This window comes from Hylobates moloch, unplaced genomic scaffold (assembly GCF_009828535.3).
Source record: "Hylobates moloch isolate HMO894 unplaced genomic scaffold, HMol_V3 SCAFFOLD_5, whole genome shotgun sequence".
In the NCBI taxonomy this organism is placed as follows: Eukaryota; Metazoa; Chordata; class Mammalia; order Primates; family Hylobatidae; genus Hylobates; species Hylobates moloch.
Genome location: NW_026652280.1, coordinates 14,565,104 through 14,589,423, shown reverse-complemented (window position 1 = coordinate 14,589,423; position 24,320 = coordinate 14,565,104). Strand labels below are relative to the sequence as shown.

Sequence of the window (24,320 nt, the reverse complement as noted above, 5' to 3'; positions counted from 1 at the left end):
AGACTATAAAATTATTTGGAATATTTTAATATTTTGCATTAAGTGGAAAATGACTGAAAAAAATTTTAATTGTGTTTATTTTTTATTTTTTATTTATTTTATTTTATTATTTTTATACTTTAAGTTTTAGGGCACATGTGCACAATGTGAAAGTTTGTTACATATGTATATATGTGCCATGTTGGTGTGCTGCACCCATTAACTCGTCATTTAGCATTAGGTATATCTCCTAATGCTATCCCTCCCCCCCTCCCCCAACCCCACAACAGGCCCTGCAGTGTGATGTTCCCCTCCCTGTGTCCCTGTGTTCTCATTTTTCAATTCCCACCTAGTGAGAACATGTGGTGTTTGGTTTTTTGTCCTTGGGATAGTTTGCTGAGAATGATGGTTTCCAGTTTCATCCATGTCCCTACAAAGGACATGAACTCATCATTTTTTATGGCTGCATAGTATTCCATGGTGTGTATGTGCCACATTTTCTTAATCCAGTCTATCGTTGTTGGACATTTGGGTTGGTTCCAAGTCTTTGCTATTGTGAATAGTGCCACAATAAACATACATGTGCATGTGTCTTTATAGCAGCATGATTTATAATCCTTTGGGTGTATACCCAGTAATGGGATGGCTGGGTCAAATGGTATTTCTAGTTCTAGATGCTTGAGGAATCACCACACTGACTTCCATAATGATTGAACTAGTTTACTGTCCCACCAACAGTGTAAAAGTGTTCCTATTTCTCCACATCCTCTCCAGCACCTGTTGTTTCCTGACTTTTTAATGATGGCCATTCTAACTGGTGTGAGATGGTATCTCATCGTGGTTTTGATTTGCATTTCTCTGATGGCCAGTGATGATGAGCATTTTTTCATGTGTCTTTTGGCTGCATAAATGTCTTCTTTTGAGAAGTGTCTGTTCACATCCTTCGCCCACTTTTTAATGGGGTTGTTTGTTTTTTTCCTGCAAATTTGTTTGAGTTCATTGTAGATTCTGGATATTAGCCCTTTGTCAGATGAGTAGGTTGCGAAAATTTTCTCCTATTTTGTAGGTTGCCTATTCACTCTGATGGTAGTTTCTTTTGCTCTGAAAATATTTTATGAATAGCCAGAGATGCACTGAGGATTATATTGCAAAGTGTGTCTCTTTTGACTTAGAACACATCAAAACTATGAAGACACCCTTATCTAAACTTCTGAATATCTGCTAAATGGACATTTTCATAGGTTTGCAAACCATGAGTTGAAATTATACTTAGTTTAAGATAATGTTATAGATATAATTTTAATCATTATTGCATGCAATAAAATGATTTAATATTTTTAATATCCTCATTTTTCTTAAATGTTTGCTTATATATACATTTAATGTGCATATATATTGATACAACATTACATATAGGAAAGATATTTTATAATTATCAAGGAATGAGAACTGATACTTCATTATCATGATCATTATTATTATTAGCTTTATTATTATTGTTGTTGCTATTGATTAATTGAAAAATTCTCCCTATCTTTGTGATGTTAACAAATTTAACTCTTCTTTCTTTTAATTACACTTATCAAAGGATTCAGTAACATAATGAACAAAACACTTATGAATGCAATGAATGCATACAGTTCCATAATTTTATGAAATTATTAATTTCTCATCTTTCTTCTGTTTGTGATTCTATCCAGTCTAAGGTGATGTGATAAATCTCTGACTTGCATAAATAAGTTTATTTCAAAATCCCTACTTTCTTCTCTGTAAACATAGTGGAAATTAACTAATACCTTTTACACTTGCTTGATGCATCCTTTTTATTTCATTTAGAACAAATTAATTGGTTTAAAATACATTGGGAGTTCTTAGCATGCTGGAACTTGAATACCGTTGAGATAGTTCTAAATATTGTGTGGTACATACTTGAACTTTGGAAATATGCTATCAAATTGGAAAATGTTTGGTCAAATAATAGAACTCCATTTATCATGAGAAGATTTGCTTTGTTTTGTGTTTTGCTTTTGCTTTTAGAGATACGGTAATAATGAATAATTTAATAGCTCTTGAAATGGTATTGAATCCTTGACTTGGCTTAAATAATTCTCATTTCTTAGAGTTGTTTTTGCAGCTCTACTCTTGGCTACATTTCTATCTAAACCTAAGCTCCAGATATTAAAAAAGTTTTTTGATAAGCCCCATGGTATAAACTAAGTATAATTTCCCCTTTGTTCTTGCATGTGTACTATCTCTGACTCCTGAAAGCAATCCTTAAACTAACTGGGCAGTAAAATCTTCCATGTTCAACCTCTCTGAGGTGGCAACTACTACTGTTGCCAATTCATGGACCATATTATGACAAGACTGATGGATCAAAATGTTTAAACAAAAATAATATGGTAATAATGCCTTATTAGTTTAGTGCATTCTCCAGACTATTTCAGGCTTTTTGTAGAAAGTTTGTTCTTGTGAGCTGGTGCCAGGGCAGCCTCTTTGCTAGCTGCATAGGCATCTCAGACAGCCACCAGTTTCCTTTCACTAAACCGTATGTCCATCTCTACCCAGAGAGTTTTCCCTCCTGAGAGAAATAAAATTAACTAAGGATACACATGCCCTCAGCCTGATGACTGTAAGAATCAAACTGTCTTCCTCCAGAGAGCACTGATTCTGTGGGAAAGCTTTCTGACTCTATGTATGCTGTCATCTAATTCAATTCAATCCACAGCTTTTCACCTTTTTGCTTTAATGAAGTGTTACCCTTCACCTTCCTCCATTTCCCACACCATAAAAGCTACAGCCCAGATAATTCAAGACCTCTTGACACAAGTGCCTAACTCCAAGAGCTCCTTGATTCAGGCAGAGGACTTCTGCCCTTGGGATATTCCCTTTTTTATGCTCCAATTGGCTTGAGTGTAACCCTCAGACTGCATTAAAAATTAAGAATAATAGAAAAAATTTATATTGCAATAGAGCTAAAATTAAAATATTGATTGCTGTGTAATGTATGTGTGAACACACATCCATCCTTTTTACTTCATTACAAATAGAAAAGATTTCATTGACTCTATTCCTCAAATACTCTTCATGCTGTATTTCTTTTAAATGCAAGAATTAAGTGCTCTGTACTTCTCATCAACATCCTTGGAGGACACTCCTGAGAATAAATAGGAGCGCTTTAGTTTGTTTATTAATTCTCTTTTTCTTAAGGGAGCTGAACCACATGATATCCATATTGCATAGGCAGTACTTTATTTGTGAACCTTTATGAGATTTTCACTTAATAAACCTTGACATATTTTGCAGTTGGTGATATTAATAGCCACATGGGAGCTACTTCAGTGGGTCATGTTTGATAGAACAGTGACTCCCACTACAGGTTTGGTGACACTCTTGGGTGTCTCTAATTATCACACAGGCTCTTGTAAAATTCTACAATGACTCTCGGAAGAAAATTAATTTTAATTAGCCTCAATTTTGAAAAATACATCTCATACAACATTTTTCATGGCCAAAGTGCCACCTAATCAAACATAGAATGCTACAATGCTAAAACCTTATCTCTGAGATGCAATTCGACTTTGTTAATGTGGTTTGGGCACCTAACTCTGTGCAAGGTCCTGAACCAGGCCCAGTAAGTATTCAAGGATGCGTTAGAAATAGTCACTGCTACTGACAACTTAAGCTCTTATGGGACACATAAGCATATAAATAACTAAATAAACCATAAGAAAACTAATTTGCAAAATACGAGTTTTGCCATGGCAGTGCTGAGGAAGGAACAATTAATTCTGATCAACGGAATCAAATAAGGCCTTAAGGGGGAAGTCAAATAGCATCAAGATTTGAAAAGTAAATGAGATGTCAGTGCTGCTAGGGACTGTGGGAAGGGTGTCTCTTACCAACACATGAGAAAATACAGTGGTCTACCCAGAGAGGTAAACAAAGCTGAGGTGAAAATTTGTGTGAATATAATTATTTTGAACTATTTTTTAAAATGTTTGTGTCCTTTACAGCTAATATGAACCGTGCTTAAGATAACTTGCAGTCAAATACATTTCTTCCTTCCATCAAATAGTTTTAGCCAATATTCATCTTGATGAGCGATGTTCTGGCATGTATACATGACTTCTTTGGAGCATGTTAATTAGTTGAGAGTTCTATTATGTTAATGTCAATACATTTACTAGTATTAGTTAATTCTTTTTTATTTCAATAGTTTTTGGGAAACACGTGGGTTTTGGTTACGTGGATAAGTTCTTTAGTGGTGATTTCTGAGATTTTGGTGCATCCATCACCTGAGCAGTGCACACTGTACCCAGTGTGTCGTCTTTTATCCTTCACCCCACTCCCACCCTTCTCCCTGAGTCCCCAAAGTCTATTATATCGTCTCATGCCTTTGCGTCCTCATAGTTTAGCTCTCACTTATAAGTAAGAACATGCAATATTTGGTTTTCCATTCCTGAGTTACTTCACTTAGAATAATGCTATCCAACTCCATCCAGGTTGCTGCAAATGCCATTATTTGATTCCTCTTTATGGCTGAGTAGTATTCTATGGTGTATATATACAACATTTTCTTTATTCACTAGTTAGTTGATGGGCATTTAGGTTGGTTCTGTATTTTTGCAATTGCAAATTTTGCTGTTATAAACATGGGTGTGCAAGTGTCTTTTTCATATAATGACTTCTTTTCTTTTGGGTTGATACCCAGTAGTGGGATTGCTGGATCAAATGGTACTTCTACTTTTAGTTATTTAAGGAATCTTCATACTGTTTTCCATAGTGTAGTTAATTCCTAGAATTGTGTCCTGAGTATCTGCCATATACAACACATCATACCAGCAGCTATTTATTTTAAATGAAAATATATATTCATCTGACATCTCTATCAGTCATCTTTTCTCTTTTTCTTCTATACTCTCACACACACCTCTAAATACAGACTGCTTTGTCTGCCAAATACTATGCTTGCCTATCCATTCCCTTTTTCACACAAAGTATCTTATTTGGCTGAGAAACAGGCCAAGATACTTTGCAGAAGGAATGAATATTAGTAATTTATATAGAGAATTTATTGATTCGTATCATGCATTGTTTTATATTAACTATTATAAAAAATAGACATATTTCTGCCCACAGGGGTTTGTATTCTTGCAGGACTGTTTATGTATACAATGTTGTAGATGCCTTGAAACCATGGATATGTACTCCAATCCATTCTATTGTTTGCCCAAGGTCATTAAGTCAGAGACAATGTGCATGACAATGACCTTTAAACAGCTGAAGGACTGTTATATACAGTCAGTTATATGTTGATTAGATGGAGATAAGTTTTAGCTCAACTGATAAATTACCAATAGTTGGAGTTTTAAATGGATAGAAAGTGGTATCTTATGAAATAATATCTGCGAGCATAATTCACAAAGAGCATAAATAGTCACCATCAGAGGTGTTGGAGGAACAATTTCTCCAGTTTTCTCATTGGGGAATTAGCCTTAATTACCCGAATACAAAATTCAACTATAATAGCTCATAGCTGTATGCTATATATAGTTATATAAGCAGACTCGCACTTGCTTTCATTACTTGCCTGTATCATCGAAATTGCCATCCCATTTGGCTGGTTTATACATTGTTTAGACTATTCCTCTCAGTCAGCTTGTGGTGTGGCTAACACACAACCCAGTTTCTAACTTAATCCCAGAATGGGATCTGTCCCTGAAACTCCCTCTTTCATTGACTTCCCTGTGGCTTCATCCTTGGTCTCATCAAGCCAGTCTTCATGCTCTAAACCACCACTGGTTAGTATTCTATGTCCTGAGGGCCAAGTGCAGCCTGCTCCCTGTTTATGTAAATAATGCTGTGTTGGAGCACAGCCATTTCCATTCATTTATGTATTGTCTATGCCACAGCTGACTAGTTACCACCATATGCCCCAGAACGTAAATATTTACTGTGTAGCAATTTACAGAAAATGTTTGCTATCTCCTGCTTTAAACCACATTTCAGTGCTCCCTCCAGAAGTTCTTTTGAAATTCTCACTTCAGAATGACATCCATTGCTAATGCTTCAATATACTCAAGAGACATTTGTAGCTGCTGTTGTTGTTATATATGAAATGTAGATAAATATGACTTCTTTCCATAACTTATCACTATATGTGTTAACAAAACACCAGCGGTTTGGTCTAGATCCTGCTGCTCACCACACAGAAAGCCAATCAAGGAAAAAGGCTTTAATAGGGTGCTGCAGTAAGGAGACGAGAGTTCAGTTTCAAATCCATCTCCCTGACTAAAACTAGGGGTTTATATAGCAGGGAGCAGTGTAACGGTGTGTAAGAAAACAGGAACTAGGATGGGCAATGAAGCAATCATGATGAGTGGGGTGTCTGGCATCTCATTGTTGGGATGTGGTGATCTGGTGAGTTTCAGTTATTTGATACTTTTTTAAGAGGCCTCAAAGTCCTTTCCTGAGGAAGGAACTCACATAAAACACATTGAAGTTTCATGCTTGAAGACTAGAAGGGACAATTTCTATGTTTATCAAAACACTATTTACGGGACTATTGGGTCACTTTCGTATGTATTCTTCCTGTATTTGCTTCCAATCCACATCACAGAACAAACAATAACATGACAAAGCAAATGAACATGAATATATCTGGATTCCATTTTTACATGGAGATGTGCTTCTCTTAGCCCAAGAAGTAGCGCCCAGTGCATTTCTAAGAGAATTATACTCACCGTGGTCAGCCAAGTGCTGTAGTGTTATTTGAATAGTATAATAAAAGAGGCAAAATTTCCCATATTATACTCTTAAGTATAAAGTGGTATGTTTCTGTAATAAATCTAATTTTAGAACCTAAGAAAATCCTCAGAAATATATAATGAGTATGTAACTTAGATCCGATGTCTTTTAAAATACAAGTGCTTCAATGTCCTAATGTAAGTAATTTATCTCATAAGTACATTGTGAGTACTTACTGAGACAAAAATATAAATTATATTTCAAAATATGGCAAAATATCTGTGTCAGGCATTGTTCTTGAAGTTTACACATTTTGTATGTAGAACATTCTGTTCTGTCATAACCACCCAACTCTGCCACAGAGCAGACATTAATGAATTAGCATGATAGTGTTCCAATAAAACATTATTTACAAAGACAGTCATAAGATTTGGTCCTAAGTACATAAGAATTTACATATTCTGTCTCATTACATCCTCATGATGATCTTATGAAATAGGCTCTTTAGATGAGAAAACGGAAACACACATTTGTGAGGGTAAAAAAACTTACCTAATGTCACGCAGCTTATAAATAGTGTAGTTAGTATGCAAAATGAGTCATAAGTGGATTTCCCAAGAATCCAGGTCTGTATAAAGCCTGTAGTTCTGTAGAATCAGATTTCCTGAAATGCTACCAACTGGGTAGTAGCAATTTTCTCCTTGAAAGATCTTCCTTAGAAGTCTATCTAGGGAAGAATTTCCTCCTGTTCAGTATTTATTTTTGTACTTCTATGTGGCTGGTGGAACTGTGATATTCCATTCTGAGCACCTGCTGCTAATCTAATTTTTTTAATTCCCAAGGTTATCCAATGTAATATTTTGTTTTTCTGTGATACGTCATTTTGTCTCACATACAGAAAACTCTGCGGTAGTCTTGGAATATGACAACATTTTCTAATCTTAAAAATTTTCTTACAAAATCTAATTAGATACTGAAAGCAAGAGTAGATTACTTCTAAGTCTCATGGGTTGTAAATTGGAGATCACACATTTTGACTAAAACAATTAAATCAGGTTAACATGCTTATATATGTCTTCATAGCAATTCATGTTAGAATTGAATGTTGTCTCAATGTTACCCTTTGTTTGTGAAAAAAATATATATATATTCACTTTTACTTTGTACATACTTTTCATGGGTCTATCTTGTCTGCATGTCTCTATATATTGTATGAATTCTAGGCTTTCTTTTTATTCATCTTGTTGTTTAGCCTTTAGGTATGATGCAAACCTTGCTTTAACAACTGTTTCCTATGTAGACACCCTAAAACTCCCCTTTCATGCTTCTGGATTGTGTTGTCAAACACCTGTTACTTTTGTTTTTATCTAGTACTCTCTGTTCAAATTGTATTTTGTGGTTAAATAGTCTTTTAATGGATACGTCCTGGGACCTCAAACACCGTGTATATTAGTGGTCATAATAAAAAATATGATGTTGTGCTTCAAATTATTGATTTCAGTATAGCTGCTATGATAATATCCACTCACAAGATGAAAAATGTTTTAGGTAAACACACAAAAACATTTCTTCAGAGATCTACACAATCTTAAAGTGTTATAGTTTGAAGCAAAATGTTGGACTTTCTTTTCTTTCTATTTCCTACTATCTCCCTTAGTGATTTTGTGTCTTCTACATATAGATCAAATATAATTTATATCCCAATGCCCTTCAAATTTATATTTGTTGTCCAGCACACACTTCTTGATGTTCCTCAAAGGCACTTAAAAACCAACAGGTTCAAGCATAATTCAGTATCTTATCCCACTTCCCATTCAACTTATGTCAATCTTCACAACTGGTATTTCTCTCTCTCTCTCTCTCTTTTTTTTTTTTATCTAGGCAAAAGGAATTATCACCCCTCAGCCATAGATGTCAGAGTCATGTCCGCGATTGCTGACTAACTCTCAGCCTCAAACTCAATCAATCACTTAAAAAAATATTGATTTATACCTGCTGAATATCAGTCGAATAAAATACTTCTCTCGGTTCTCTGTCATTACTCATTACTTTAGTTCAACCTATCTTCATATCTGGTTTAGGTTATGGCAAAGCTATAACTATATATTCAGTCTCCCACAATTCCCCTCTTGCCTTCTTTAAAACAGTTTCCATACTCTTGTCCATTAAAAACATTAAACTTGATAATAACCCTTTCCAGTTTATATTATTGAAGTCTTTCTGTTATTCTTATAATAAAGATTAGTTTCTTAGCACAGCCTTTAAGACATGGCAAAAATATTTTTAATAGCTTCCATTTACTTGATGAAAATGTTTTTATAATAGAAAATTATAATAGAAATATGCCCACAAAATTATTCTGAAATATTTCAAATGCTTCTATTTTATCAAAGTAGCTTTGGCATCTATAATTTTTTTTAAAAGAAAGAATTTAAAAAGGTAGCATTGGGTGGGCAGGAGTTATTAAGTTTATAAAAACTGCATTTTAAGTATAATGATAACTCACATATGTAGTTTAATCACATGTATCTATTTTGAAGGGTAGACTTTTCTAAGTGGAATCCCTCGATAAGAATATTAATATCTGTTTACACTTTGAGATATTACCATACTACTCTCTGGTATTGTTTTAACAATTATATCATACACTAGAAATCTGTGAAAGTAGTATTTTCCCTGAATCTTTGCAAACATTGACAGTCAGTATTTTATTTTAAGGAAAATATTAGGCATTAAATAAATTCACATTGCTGTTTAATTTACAAATGAATATTTAATGGCCATTACAATTTTTATTCTTTGTTATATGCAGGTAAGTTTTTCTGTTTTCCTATTTTTATTTTGATGTGTTAATCTGTTTCTAAATTATTTGTAAGAGCACTTAATAGAATAGGATTATCAACGCATTATTTTAAAATTCAGTGTTTCAGTATACTGATTTGTTATAAGTATTTCCCTCTAGTTAAGCATGTGCTACTGGATTTGCTTATGGCATTTTTGATAAAAATTAATGATAATATTTTTATCATTTTATTTTATACTTAATTCCTCTAGAGTTTCCTGTGATGGAAATAAATTAATGTATCTAATATTTACTGAAAAATGTGATGAACTATCATAGCATATTGAGAAGTGTTTGCAATTTTTTCATACACATACACAGTGATGACTAGAAAGAACCTGTTTTAATCACATGGACTATATAATTTACATTGGAGATTTTAATGTCACTCCAAGGAGGTGACATTCAATCTCAGACCTAATGGAAAAATGAGAATTCGAAAAGGCTTAATGGAAGGGTAGGGAGAAAAACATTTAAGACAGAAGATATTGAATCTGTGACAATTATATAGGAGGAAATTTTGGCAATATAGTAAAAACTGAAATAAAATTAATGTGTCTTCAGTGGAGAAAGCAATGTGTGGGGGATGAGGGTATCGTACAAAATGTCATCAAAGATTATGGACAAGATTATGGGAGCCATCATAAGCCATGAGGAGGAATTTATATCTTATTAAGTCCAAGAGAAACCATTACAAAGTTGTAGGCAGCAAAGTATATTTTGTGATTTATATTTGGAAAAGATCACTCAGTTGCTATATGATAATGATACAGGAGAAAGGCAGGCAGGGAGATTAGGTAGAAGCTTACAGCAGAACAAGAGAGATATTTACCATGTGTCTTGCACGTAAATAGAGAGATAGAAATGCAGGAGAAAGGATCATTAAGTCCTCATGATGAATTTGCTTGAAGTATTAAGGAAGTGGTAAAGGTATTGACAGTTTTTAAAACCTAGACTAACAAACCAGTGAAAAAATTTTCACCAAAGTTAATGAGACCATTAAAAAAAGTTTAGAATTCAACTTTGAATTTGGAACATGAGATATATAAGAATACATATTAAGTAGAGATTTGCATATAGGAGTCATAAGTTTAGAATAAAATGAGATATAACACACAGATATGCAAAGACACTTAGGAAATAATTTTTAAATTTTTTTTGTTTTTATTAGTTTACAGCTGGTACATAAGAAAGCTGTTTGTGTGTGTGTGTGTGTGTGTGTGTGTGTGTGTGTGTGTAATAATGTTGAACCTGACATTGTAATGAACTTTCATACTAGTTAACATAGGTTGTTACATAAACATCATCACAAATTATTTTTATTAGTTTCTTCATCTATTACATTTATTTATTTAAGTCTCTTTTATTAGAATAAAATCTTTTCAGAAAAAAAAGCTACAAAATACTGGTATTACAGAATATCCATTTTTGCTCCCGACTTCTACAGGAATATCTTTTATTTTTGATATCTAGTACAGATTGGCCTCACTGACATAATCAAAATTACCTGTTATTTTCACTTTTTTAAAGCTCTAGAAATAATACAGAATACTGCTAGTGAGATTTCTGATGCTGCTATTGTGGAATGTTAACTATAAAGCCAGCATCCTTCTGAAAAGTTGAGAAATATATTTTTATACTAACCTAGTCTTTTTCTTCTCCCTTCAGCATCCCAATCCTCTTCCACCCTTTACCAGAGATTGTCAGCTTAATCTAACAGAGTGTGATGGCTCTGGGTGAGCAATTAAAGGTAAAATCAAGAAATGCTGCCTTGAGATCATTCTGCTTTCCCTCTGCCCAACGTAAACTTACTTGATACTTCGGACTCTCTCTGGAGTTTTATGTTGACCTTGGATCACCACATGCAATTAGGTCAGTGTATTAAAAATAAGATCTGCCTTTTCAGATTTAAAAACAGGCCAGGACTTTGGTGCCTATGCTTCTATTTCTTGTTGCAGAGGATAATGATATTGAAGAATTTGATATCCTTTGCAATGAAACCCAGCTCTCTTCTACCCATATTCATTGTTCTGCAAAAGGAGAAGCCTCTGTTTCATGAGTGAAAGTGTAGGGGAGTCACTCATAGCCTCTAGCACCAGACCAAATGGTCAAAATGAGGTTTGACCTTGGACAAGTTACTTCGTCTCTGTGTGCCTCAGTTTATTTTTGCTAAATGGGATGACAGGACACATGTCATAGGGTTGTTATAAAGATGAAATGAGCCAACCCACTTAAGCATTTTTACAGTGTCTAGCATTGTTTAACCCAAACTGTTATTATTCTTGTCGTAGTTGTTATCCCTGCCTTGACACTTAAAGAGTTGTGTGACTTTGGATCCCCTGAGCATTGATTGCTTTATTTCTATAATAAGAACGAACCCCTACTTTTCAATAATTACTTGGGATAATAAAATCTATATTGAATGTGAACTTCTCTGGCTGAACTAAAGAACAAATAATAATGTGTGAATAAACAGGACAAAAACACTTTAATTTGGCCTCTTCAAAAGTGAGTGGAGAGACTTGGATACTCCGAGGTAAAAGAGCAATCCCCATTAGGATTATTCTACCACTAGAAAGAATAGATACTTCTCTCATTGTATAAAAAATGTGTTTCATTTGTGTTTATAACAATCTCAACATTGGTTCAGCAGATCAAAGATTGAACAGGTTTTGTTTGAACATTTTTCTATGTGACTAAGCTGGGAGATAGAAATGTGTCCGTTTCATCTGGCATTTAAAAATGGGAACAAAGGGAACTTGAAATAAAATGACTGTTAACTTGAAAACTAAAACTGTCACTATTGTTTTAAAATTATTTCAAAGATTTCTATGAAAAATGTCCAGTTATTATTTTCTAAATTTTTTTGTTTATAATAAAAAGACAAATGCATTTTTATAATTACTTGGAGAAAATTATGAACTCTGTCAATTATTGCCTCTGTGATTCTCTATCATGATAAAATTTAACATTTACTGCGAGCTTTTTGGTAAAGTGATATCTTTCAATTCAGAATCATACTAGTTAAATTTCAAGATTCACACACATATATATGTGTATGTATATATGTACATTTATACAAACATTTATTTCTACCAGATTTCTTTTTTCTTTTAATTTTTTTGCGACAAAAGAAATGAGCACTTATAGTAATGCATTTACCTTTACCTTTTAAAACTAAAAGTTAAAAAATAACAATAATTAAGCAATCTAGTTATTTATTAAGAGTACGTTGTCTCACTCTCTGTTCCAAGCGTATTGGCTTTTTCTTAATCAGTCTCAGCAATCTCCTTTGTGTCTTTGAGATGGTATTTTTTTCAAATATTTTTTGTCATCAGTCCACACTATTTTGAGCCCTATTTGTCTCTTCCCTGTACAACTCTTATTCATCCTTCATTAGCAAAGATTTCATGGCCCTCTTTTGGGAGAAGTTCCTCTGTGGCCTAACACGTAGGACAGTTTTCTTCTCAGACCTTGCCACATGAATAGTTAAACTACTATTATTTGGGCTGTTTCGTTGTTGTTTAAAGCAGATAATACATATTTTTAACTGACTATATTATTCATTAAGAAAGTCCTTAACTTTCTTGGCTGAAACCAAGTACTCACTTCTGCTCACATTGCATGTATAGGATCTATGTACACAGACCCACTCAAATGCAAGGGAGCTATGCTAGGTGGTATAACCACTCTTTGGGCAACTACATCCCACCCACTATTCTTTTATTTTTATTTTATTTTATTTTTTTAAGATGGAGTTTTACTCTTATTGCCAGGCTGGAGTGCAATGGCGCGATCTCAGCTCATGGCAACCTCCACCTCCCAGGTTCAAGCGATTCTCCTGCCTCAGCCTCCCAAGTAGCTGGGATTACAGGCATGCGCCACCATGCCTGGCTAATTTTGTGTTTTTAGTACAGACTGGGTTTCTTTCTCCATGTTGGTCAGGCTGGTCTTGAACTCCCGACCTCAGGTGATCCACCCGCCTCAGCCTCCCAAACTGTTGGGATTACAGCGGTGAGCCACTGCGCCTGGCTCTGCTCACTATTCTCTAATGGAAATAGCAGCGAATTTTTGAAAGACAAGAATATTAGACAACATTTTACTAATGACCAAGATTAATAAAACCTACAATAATTTGTATGTGATAGATCAACTGCAAATAGTAATAATAATAATAATAATATAATAACGTCAACACCTAAAATTAATGTCTTTAATTTATATTAGGCCTTTGCTATTCAAAGAGATTTACATTCATCACCACATTTTGTCTCCTTTAAACTAAAGAAGATGAATTCCAGAAAGATTAATAACTAAGCCTAGAACATTCAGCTTCTAAGGAACCAATCAGATACTTGAGCAATGAGATTCCAGATTCAATTGTTATTACTTTAATAGTGACTTCTTCTACAGTAATTCAATTAATATTTTTCTAAAATTATTACATCATACTTTTATACCTTCATCATTGCAAGGCAAGTGCTCTTCTCTTCAACAGCATGGATAACACCAGAGGAATAGGGATCCGAGCATATTTCCCCATTGAGGCAACAGCTGAGGGAATGAGTCTTGTCTTCAAAGTTTGAAGCAAATTCAGCTCAGTAATTTTTATTTAAAAAATGCATAAATTATTAGTAGTCACGTTTGTGCACTGGGAAACTAAGATTCAGAAAATTTAAGAACTTATTACAAGATCACACAGTTAAATGAGCAAGTAGGAATTCAAACTCAGGATTTTCTGATTATAAATTCTACAAACTTCCCATTATACCAGAAAGTGAGAAATTTATTATCCTTGGGTACAAAAAAAAAAAAAAAAAGAGATTCTTTTAAAAATGTCTACCACTTTAATTTTCATTTAAGAGGGGCGTTTGACCATGAAAATCCTTTAGATTACCTGTTCAGCTCAGACTGAATGACCCGGAAAAGCAAAAACAGCTAAACTCCGCAAAAATTCACATCTTCTTCATGACTCCATTCTTCATAAGTATTGGAAAAGTGGAATGCCTGTGGTTTCATGAAACATTTTAGAGGAATAAGACATCGAAGCGTTTTTCACTTTCATTTAAAGATTGCAATGGCTAATTATTCATGTTCAGGAGACAGTATGCAGAAACCTGCTGGTATAATAAACTTGGTGAATATAAAATTAAATTAGTTTACAGTTCATGTGAAAATATTTATACTGCATAACGAGTAAGCACGGGAGATAATGCTGCCAGAAGTTAGAAGAGTAATATTAACTCTTCTTTTAAGAACTATCAGGAAAAAGAAATTATGTAGGCATTGAGTATGTAGATTCCCTAGATAAGTAAATCTGCACAGGTTTCTAATGTTAATTTGTACTAACTACTTAATTAGCCCCTGTAGGCTTGTTCTGTGAGAGAGAGGGACATTTCTAGTGAGTGTTGTTGCACATCCTCAATGATTAAAGAGATTTTTGACCCTGAATGCTCATATCTGGCAAACATACATCAAAGGTTAGAAACTCATAATCTACTTTATTTCATAGTAGAGAACTGAAATTTATCAGTATGAATTGAGAATGACAGAAATTCAGCTGGACAAAACAATTTCCATGACTAAGTAGGACCCAAGGAAGAAAAGGCCCTTCTCCAATATTTTTTATTGTTGAATTACAATTTTATCTTAAACCATGCTAATATTTGCCTAGAAATCAAAAGAAGAGAATTCCAATTTACCCAACTTCAGTTCCTTCTTTTGAAATGAAAACACTCGTCATGAATTAGGTAGGTAGCTAGAAATTGCGGCAAAGGCAACATGGAAGGCATAAACTCTAACTCATTTAAAAGACTGAGAGAGTCCTGTACCAGCCGCTGCAGCTACTGGCACCTGCCCAAAATATGCAGCAAATTATATTTTTCACCGTCTAAAGTGTAGTTTTATTTCCATCCCTACTGACCTATTTTAATGACCTCCAAATCATACATTACCGGGACTGAGAGAGATGACTGCGATGGTACCTTATTTTATGTGTTTTAAATGAGTAGGATTAGATTTTAAAGTATTCATTTCACAATAGTAGTATGGTTTATGGAAGCTCACAATAGTAGTATGGTTTATCTGGTGCAAGCAACAGAAAACAACATAATTTAATAGAGAAAAATTCATTGAAATTATATGAAGAAGTCGAAAGTCAAAGGGAATTTGTAACTAATGTGATAGATTGTAAGAAGGCCAACTTTGTGACGACTCAGTTCCAAATGTGTTTATCCCTTGCTTAGAGACAAAGTCTGGGCAGAAAATGAGATGGGACTTGTATGTGTGTCACAAGGCAACTCTTAGAGTAGGAAAACAAAGAGCATCTTACCAATTTTCAAGTATGACATTAACGATTCTTATATTTCCTGAAATAATACTGCATGTGTTAATAAAAATGAAGAAATTATGATTTCTAGGTAATATTGCATGTGTCTGTTACACTCAGGATGACACAGTGATTTGTGTATTCGTTTTCTATTGCTCTGTAACACATGGACACAAACCTAGCAGCTGGAAACAGCATCTGTTTATTATCTCAAAATTCTGAGGTCAGATATCTGTGCTCAGTTGGGTTTTCCACTTAGGGTCTCTTAAGGCCAATAGCATTTTGGATACTCTTCCCTCTCTCTTTTACCTTTTCAAATTTTATTAATATCTCAGGATCCTTTTAAGTACTGTCATGAAGTTTTTGGGGCTTCTTGAGTTCTCTCTGGTCTCCTCTAAGCAAATGCAGTACTCATAGTTTGTATTATGTAAAATTAGATATTGATGGTAGTATCATTTTTGTGTTCTAAATTTTTGGCACTTTTTTTTTTTTAACAAAGACTGCAAGCTATTACAGAGTGTCTATTTCACACACATGTTATATCACCCAGGGTATCAACCAAAGTTTTACATATATGGCAGATGGTGGTTATTGATACTTTTTTCCTATTTATGGGAATTCTCCAAAAAGATATAATGTCAAAATAAAATTATTTCAAACCTGAATACTTTCTTTTAAACCTGAAATACCACCCTTATTTTATATTCAAGGAAACACTTCCTTTTGGAAACTCTTTTTCATTTAAGTGATTGCAAAACCATTTACTGTCCTCTCTCATTTATGTCCACCTCTGTTATTTGTCCATACAAATATTTCCATTTGGTAACAAAGCAAAATCTGTAATTGGAAGATAAACAATTGTAGGCACATGAAATAGAATTGATTATCCAAGACAAAACAGAACTGTAGAAAATTTAGTGTCATATAGAAAAACGTCATGTGGACTCCCCATAACGAGCTTTCTGTGCCCTGGGTAGATATGTTTTGGAACCAGGTGGTTGGCTTAATAAGAGCCTTGGCACTAAACAAAAGGTTTTCAACCTTCAGGGCTCATCATTTGAACATATTCTTCAGGTGCCAGATTGGGCTGCCCTAGAGTTGATGGGAATTTGATGAAACTATATAAATGTGCAGCTTAGAGGGATAGAGGGTCAGGATCCGGGAAGCAGGCAGAGACACTAAGAGAGGCAACTGATGAGAAATAGCCTCAGAATGTACTGCAGTCTGACAAAATGCTGTGGAACTAGAGCCAGCCTATTAAGAAGCAAGGATTGGCCCCTCAAGCTGAGACAACTGGCCATTTCACCTTGGCCACTGATGGTGAAATAAAGGCAGTTCATCCTGGATTCAGGGAAAATTGGGATGGCTTTTCAATTGTCTCTGACATTTCCATTTTAAGACAATTTCAATGTGTTCTTATATTTCATATCAATTTTAGAAATCAATCATGCTTTCTTTTTATTATAGGCATTTTTTTATTGAGGTTATATGTTATAGGGGCATTTCTTCTCAGATATAAAGGTCATCTATATAGAGAAAATAACATTAAGTGTCCTTCACATGAGATTTGGAATTGTGGCTAAAATGGTCATATCTAAAAGCGTTTTCTAGTAAAATAATTGGAACTTCCCCCACCTAAGAACCATTTTCATTCAGATAGAAAGTGCAAAGAATAAGTCTTGGGAGAGTCTTATTCTTGTACTTATCATGAGGATTTCAAGCCTGGTTAGTTTGTGTTCCCTGAGGGACAACTTAGGCTTGTAACATCTTGTATTTTAAAGTGCTGAGAAGCATGCTTCCATGTTACTCCCTCAATGAGGACCTCAACCTTGGACGGTGAGCAAAATATAGCTTGTGTTTAGGGATTCATATAATTGTGAATTTAATTATCATATTTATGAAGGGAAAAAAGTATGAATAATTTTGAATGTTTGGGTTTAACATATATTATTTTCAGTATATTAATTAGATTCAGCCTTGCACCAGTCAATTAAAAAAAGCAAAAACAAACAACAACAACTTTTTTTTTCCTAATTTGGGTCGAATTATGATTTTATAATCAATATGAATTTGTTAATTTAATAATGATAAAACACACTTTAAGCAAATATAAAAAAAGAAAAAGCCAGTGGAATATAATTTTTAGCTTCTGGTATGACAGCTGTGAAGGTGGATCAACTAGTCTGAGGAAAGCCACACTCTCATGGAAAGGAGAATTAGGAGCAGGCATTCTAAATGGTTTGAGTCCAGGTGATCAGTAAGGAGAGTTTCACTGGTGTAATTTTCATCCTTTCTAGAAGATACTATGAGGCCCAACCTCATTTTCTCTTTTTGTTTCCAGGCATAGGAGTCAGTGACTAGTCAGAGATATGAACTGTTATTTGTGTCTTGAGACACATTATTTCTGGGAGGTAAATGTTAACCTGTAAGTAGAGGCAGGAGAATACGGGAAGGAATAATTGGTAATCTTTACTTCATACAATACACTAATCAATAGGTCCACTTTCTTAGGAAAGAGTGTAAGCTTTTTGTATGTGCTTGTGGAGTGAGGCATGTTTTTGATCAATGATTCTAGTCTCTCCTAATCCCTATGGAATCATTTTGATCAACTATTCTAGTCTCTTTTAATCCCTATAGCTAAGAAGTCATTTTGCAGTCACATCCTTGCTTCTTCTAGCCCAATAGATGGCATGGGTTTTCCTCAGCCAAGCAGATGATATATTAATAAATCATCGTTCACCAGCAGGGGCATCCCGATTTTGCCTCATTGCCCTCACATTTCTGTCTGGTTGCCCATGAAGGCTCTGACCTGGGTTCCAGTTAGACTGTCTCTCCTCAACCCTGCTGTGCAGAGCCAGTCCTTATGAGGCTCCTGCCTTGTTTATTCAGAGTTCTCCAATTTCTCTGTTGGAGCTGAAATCGTTCTGTGCTCTACTTCATTTGACTATAGAACACTGACTCCTTAGGGGAAAAACAGTGGTTTTATTTTTATTTGAATGCTTCCAGGAATTGTGCCAACAGTTTTGTTTTTGTGTTTATTAGCTCATCCAATCTTGAAAACAATCCTAAGATGCTGTTATTACTGCTACTTTATAAACAAATAAACAGAGGTTTATAAGAATTAATAATTTACCCCGAATCATCTATTACTACAATTTTAGTTGAGAGAAAGCCTGATAATCATCTAAGTTCCTAAAGGGTGCCCATCTCCCAGTTTGCTTGCATTTTAGATCCTACTAGGTCTTCCAGTTGGCAAGATTTATGAATTCTGATAATAAGGTGTTTTGTAGGTTGATGATTCTATCCCTTCACAATCTCAGTTCTTGAACTTGAACTTGAACTTATCTTTTTAGCACTTGAACTTATCTATCTCTGGATGTGAGAATTTTCTCACATGTTGTTCATCTTATTTTATTATCATTATTTTGTAATTTCAGGTTATTTTAATAATGTATCTTCTTTTGACTTTGCTGGGTTCCAACTAAAAGTAGCTTACACAAATTTAAAACAATAACAACAATCATAAATATAAAAGGGAAATTATTTATTAGACAAATCCAAGATGTAGTTTGGGCAAAGGTGAAATAAGTTGTTCATTCAATCGTAGAGCCTTTTCTTTTTTCCATTTCTAGGCTTTAATAACCTCTATTTAGCTTTATGCTCAGGCATCCTCTATCCATACAGGGCATAATGTTATCTTGAAGACTCAGTCACATAATTTACTACTTGAATCGAGCCATTTTGAAATAAAGTCTTAATTTATAATTCATGTAGAAAAATCTCAAGTAATTCTTGAATTGGACGAACTTGAATAATGAGGCCTTTACTGAAGCAGTCAGGTTGGTTTAATAATGGATGATCTGATGACAATGTCTGGATAAAGTCACTGGGGAAGGGTCAATCCATTGAGACCATCTGAAATCGGTTTTTATGGAGAAAACCATAGAATATATTTGTTCTGTTACCAGAAGAAAGAAGAAATTGATTTTGGACAGGCAAACATAATCACTGTACACAACATGCTTTTATATGTAAATGGAGAACAAGAATATGAATGATAAAAAATTAGGAAAGATTTTGTTTTCAACAAGGAAAATTGGAAGCAATTTACCTTATTAAATTATTAAGTATCTTTTTGGCCTTTTTTTCCAGTAATCTTTTTTTTCTTTAGACAGAGTCTCACTGTCACCGAGGCTGTAGTGCAATAGTATGATCTCGGCTAACTGCAACCCTTGCCTCCAATGTTCAAGTGATTCTCCTGCCTCAGCCTCCTGAGTAGCTGGGATTACAGGCACCACCACCACACCCGGCTAATTTTTGTATTTTCAGTAGAGACAGGGTTTTGCCATGTTGGCCAGGCTGGTTTTGAACTCCCAACCTCAGGTGATCTGCCCGCCTTGGCTTACCCAAGTGCTGGGCTTACATGTGTGAGCCTGCGCCTGGCCTCCAGTAACATTTTTTTAAATAAAAACAGTAAAATATGACATAAAAGTATATTTCTTTCTTAATTATGAGGAATTTACATGAAATTTTTACAATCATATGAAGTTGCATTAACTTGTATTATAATATTTTTATGAACAATTCATGGGACCAACACGGAAAATGCAGTTTATACTTACTCACTCCCCAGTGGTAGAAACATCAGTTTCTTCCTATTGCAATTCTGTGTCCTAAAAATAAAATAATAATAATAATAATTTTTAAAAATACAGGAAAAATATTGACTGTGCTACTTCAGGAGAACCTGGAACAAACAGAAAAACATTAAAACTAAATCAGAGAAACATGAATTTAAGGTGTTTAAATCAAGTTAAAACACTAAAGTTTGAGCTATCCCATTGTTCTCTACGTGGATGAATCCAGTTTCATTTTGGAAAGAAAGGTAGTATATATTTTTTTGATGGGGTTGTTTGTTTTTTTCTTGTAAATTTGTTTGAGTTCTTTGTAGATTCTGGATATTAGCCCTTTGTCAGATGAGTAGATTGCAATAATTTTCTCCCATTCTGTAGGTTGCCTGTTCACTCTGATGGTAGTTTCTTTTGCTGTGCAGAAGCTCTTTAGTTTAATTAGATCCCATTTGTCAACTTTGGCTTTTGTTGCCATTGCTTTTGGTGTTTTAGGTACGAAGTCCTTGCCCATGCCTATGTCCTGAATGGTATTGCCTAGGTTTTCTTCTAGGGTTTTTATGGTTTTAGGTCTAAATTTAACAGACACTTCTCAAAAGAAGACATTTATGCAGCCAAAAAACACAGAAAAAATGCTCATCATCACTGGCCATCAGAGAAATGCAAATCAAAACCACAATGAGATATCATCTCACACCAGTTAGAATGGCAATCATTAAAAAGTCAGGAAACAACAGGTGCTGGAGAGGATGTGGAGAAATAGGAACACTTTTACACTGTTGGTGGGACTGTAAACTAGTTCAACCACTGTGGAAGTCAGTATGGTGATTCCTCAAGCATCTAGAACTAGAAATACCATTTGACCCAGCAATCCCATTACTGGGTATATACCCAAAGGAATATAAATCATGCTGCTATAAAGACACATGCACACGTATGTTTACACATGCACACTACTCACAATAGCAAGGACTTGGAACCAAGCCAAATGTCCAACAATGATAGACTGGATTAAGAAAATGTGGCACATATACACCATGGAATTCTATGCAGCCATAAAAAATGATGAGTTCATGTCCTCTGTAGGGACATGGATGAAGCTGGAAACCATCATTCTCAGCAAACTATCGCAAGGACAAAAAACCAAACACCGCATGTTCTCACTCATAGTTGGGAATTGAACAATGAGAACACATGGACACAGAAAGGGGAACATAACACACTGGGGCCTGTTGTGGGGGTGGGGGGGACAGATAGCATTAGGAGATATACCTAATGTAAATGACGAGTTAATGGGTGCAGCACACCAACATGGCACATGTATACATATGTAACTAACCTGCACATTGTGCACATGTACCCTAGAACTTAAAGTATAATAAAAATATATGTATATATAAAAAAAGAAAAATAAAATGAAACTCAAAAAAAAGAAAATTAATAAGGATCTGTTGATTACCTAGTAGATTTTAAGCAGTGCTTAGCCTTATGTAAGAACTTTTAATAAAATTTTATTGAAAATATTTTTATTTCTAAATCTACAAATTTAAGAAATAATGAAAATATTCATAACCGGGCTATTATATATAATTTTTGCATCAATTTGTCACTAGTATAAGTTTTATCAAGTTAATTTACTGCCTGTATAAGACACTTGGACAAAGATGATCTTGATTTGTGGGATTTCCTACATGACTATGAGAACGAGAGCGAAGGGGAATTGGAGGGCTGCTCTTTCATGAGCTTTGAAGTTGATTTTGCTTGTATATTTTGAGAGTAGGAGTAGCTTTGCTCTTAAAAATCATACCTAAATCCTGCAGAGAAACCACTAATAATCAGGATGCAACTCATTTCAAGATCCTTATACTTTGATTTTATTCCATATATTAACTTTTATTTTTCTATATTTAACAAAATGCCATTGCAGGGGTTTATAATTCATTTTTTCAATAAATGCTCCCAATTATACAAATGTTTCCAACTCCTAACCAACAACCTAGAAATTGCTAGACTCTTTTCTATCCCATGCTTAGAAGAGAGAGATTTGTCACACATTTGGGCTTAAATGGTGCATTCCTAATATCACAGAATGAGTCGAGTCATTACTGTCCACAACAATTTCAGTGTCCATTCATCCCTTCATGGTATTCATTATGTGATCTATTTTTTTTCACAATTCATTCATAACAGTATAAATAACCAGCTTAATTTTAGGAAGCTACATTTTACATCTTAGTGTTTATTTTCAACGTGTTATGTGCAAGATTGATTTTAGCATATGCAGCAGTGCATTCTTGAAGTTAATCTCACAACTTCCTGATCAGTTGTCCTTATCTAACATTTTAGGATCTTCTTACAAAATGATGCATTATTTCCTGAAAACAACAAAAAAGTATATATTATTTAATATTTAAACAGCTAGTTCTTGTTTTTTGATTATTTATCGAATGCATTTGATTCGAAGGTCAATATAACAGACGTTGAATAGACGTGCTTATGAGAAGAATGAAAATCAACCCAAATAAAAAGGGGCAGATAGGCCAAGGTATTCCAACCCTGTATGCAGGAAAATAAGTATTTGATTTGCTTATCAAATTTTACATTTCTCTTTCTAGGCTTAATATTTCGAAAGCCTCACGCTGTGCTTCAGTATTAAAAAGTTGAGCTAATAATGTTGTCATTAGGGAGGACAGTGAATACGAATTTGGTAAGTTATTCGTAAATGTTCAACATTATTATGCAAATTGTATATTGCAATATAGTAGTGTATAATACAAGATAACACAAAATTGCTTGAAATATTACGAACTGTCTTCTGTTGACATTGTTGAGAATTTCTAAATTCCTATATTCTTTACGCTTTCAAATAAATTTAATTTTTGCAACTTTTAAAAAATTGCAAAGTAATATAAACATTTTTCATAGGATTGAAAAGTCAAGTAAGTTAGTAAAATAAATACTAGTTTTAGTTCGAACTCTATATAGATACCTCAGAGATGAATAAAGGGATACTCAAATGAGTTTTGGAGGGAGAATGGTGTTTTATAGAGTCACCTCACAAAATCACAGCATATGGCTTCCCTGCCTTTCCCTCCCTTCTCCTTCCCCACTCCTCCTCCTCTTCTCTCCTTTCCCTTCTCTTCCCCTCCCCACCTCGTCTCTCTCTTCTCTTTTTCTAGCTCATCTTGCTTGACCCTGAAAAGTACCTCCCATTCTTAATAACAGTATCACCAACACAGTACCATCCATATGTTAAATATTCAAATGAGGAGGCCTCTAAACCTGTTAGTCCATGTAAAATTAGTCCCTCGGTTCTAGGATTTCTAGCCCAGTTATGCAAGTTAAGTGTTTATCTAGTAAACAGAGTTGGTGTCAGATGTCCAGGTATTAATACAAAGTGTCTTTGTTTTTCTTAGTATTATTTCTCCTCTCTCGGGATCACCAGAAAAGACTGAGGCAGGACCAGCTGTCCTATGAAAGTTTTAATAGATCCCTATTATTAAGATGTGATTCACAAGAGCACTGAAAATCGAGGTACTCTTGAATAATTTGGACAAGTCAAGTTATACTTCCTGTTTCCAATTAACTCATCAATAAATGGCAGTTTAAACTCACAGGTGTCTAAACTAATTGATAGCCTTAAATTCTTCAAACCTATTATCTTTCTTTTCGGTTACTGTATTTTGAAGTTTTTATCATTTATGTGTATGTCCAAATGTATATTAGAATTAAATTCCATATGTTATTTTGGCACTAAAATGCCAAACTATATCAGTTTATACAAGCAAAATAA

The 24,320-nt window shown here is 34.3% G+C and overlaps 1 long non-coding RNA gene across 1 annotated transcript in view; it reads right to left on the bottom strand.

The window, feature by feature from the left end:
- Positions 1-14,491: 14,491 nt before the first annotated feature.
- Positions 14,492-24,320, bottom strand: part of LOC131383632 (uncharacterized) — a 49,007-nt gene continuing 39,178 nt past the window's right edge. The window contains exons 2-3 of the long non-coding RNA XR_009213795.1: positions 20,522-20,572; positions 14,492-14,578 (exon numbers count right to left, since the gene is read on the bottom strand). This is a non-coding gene — a long non-coding RNA (uncharacterized LOC131383632). The remainder of the gene's footprint in view (positions 14,579-20,521; positions 20,573-24,320) is intronic.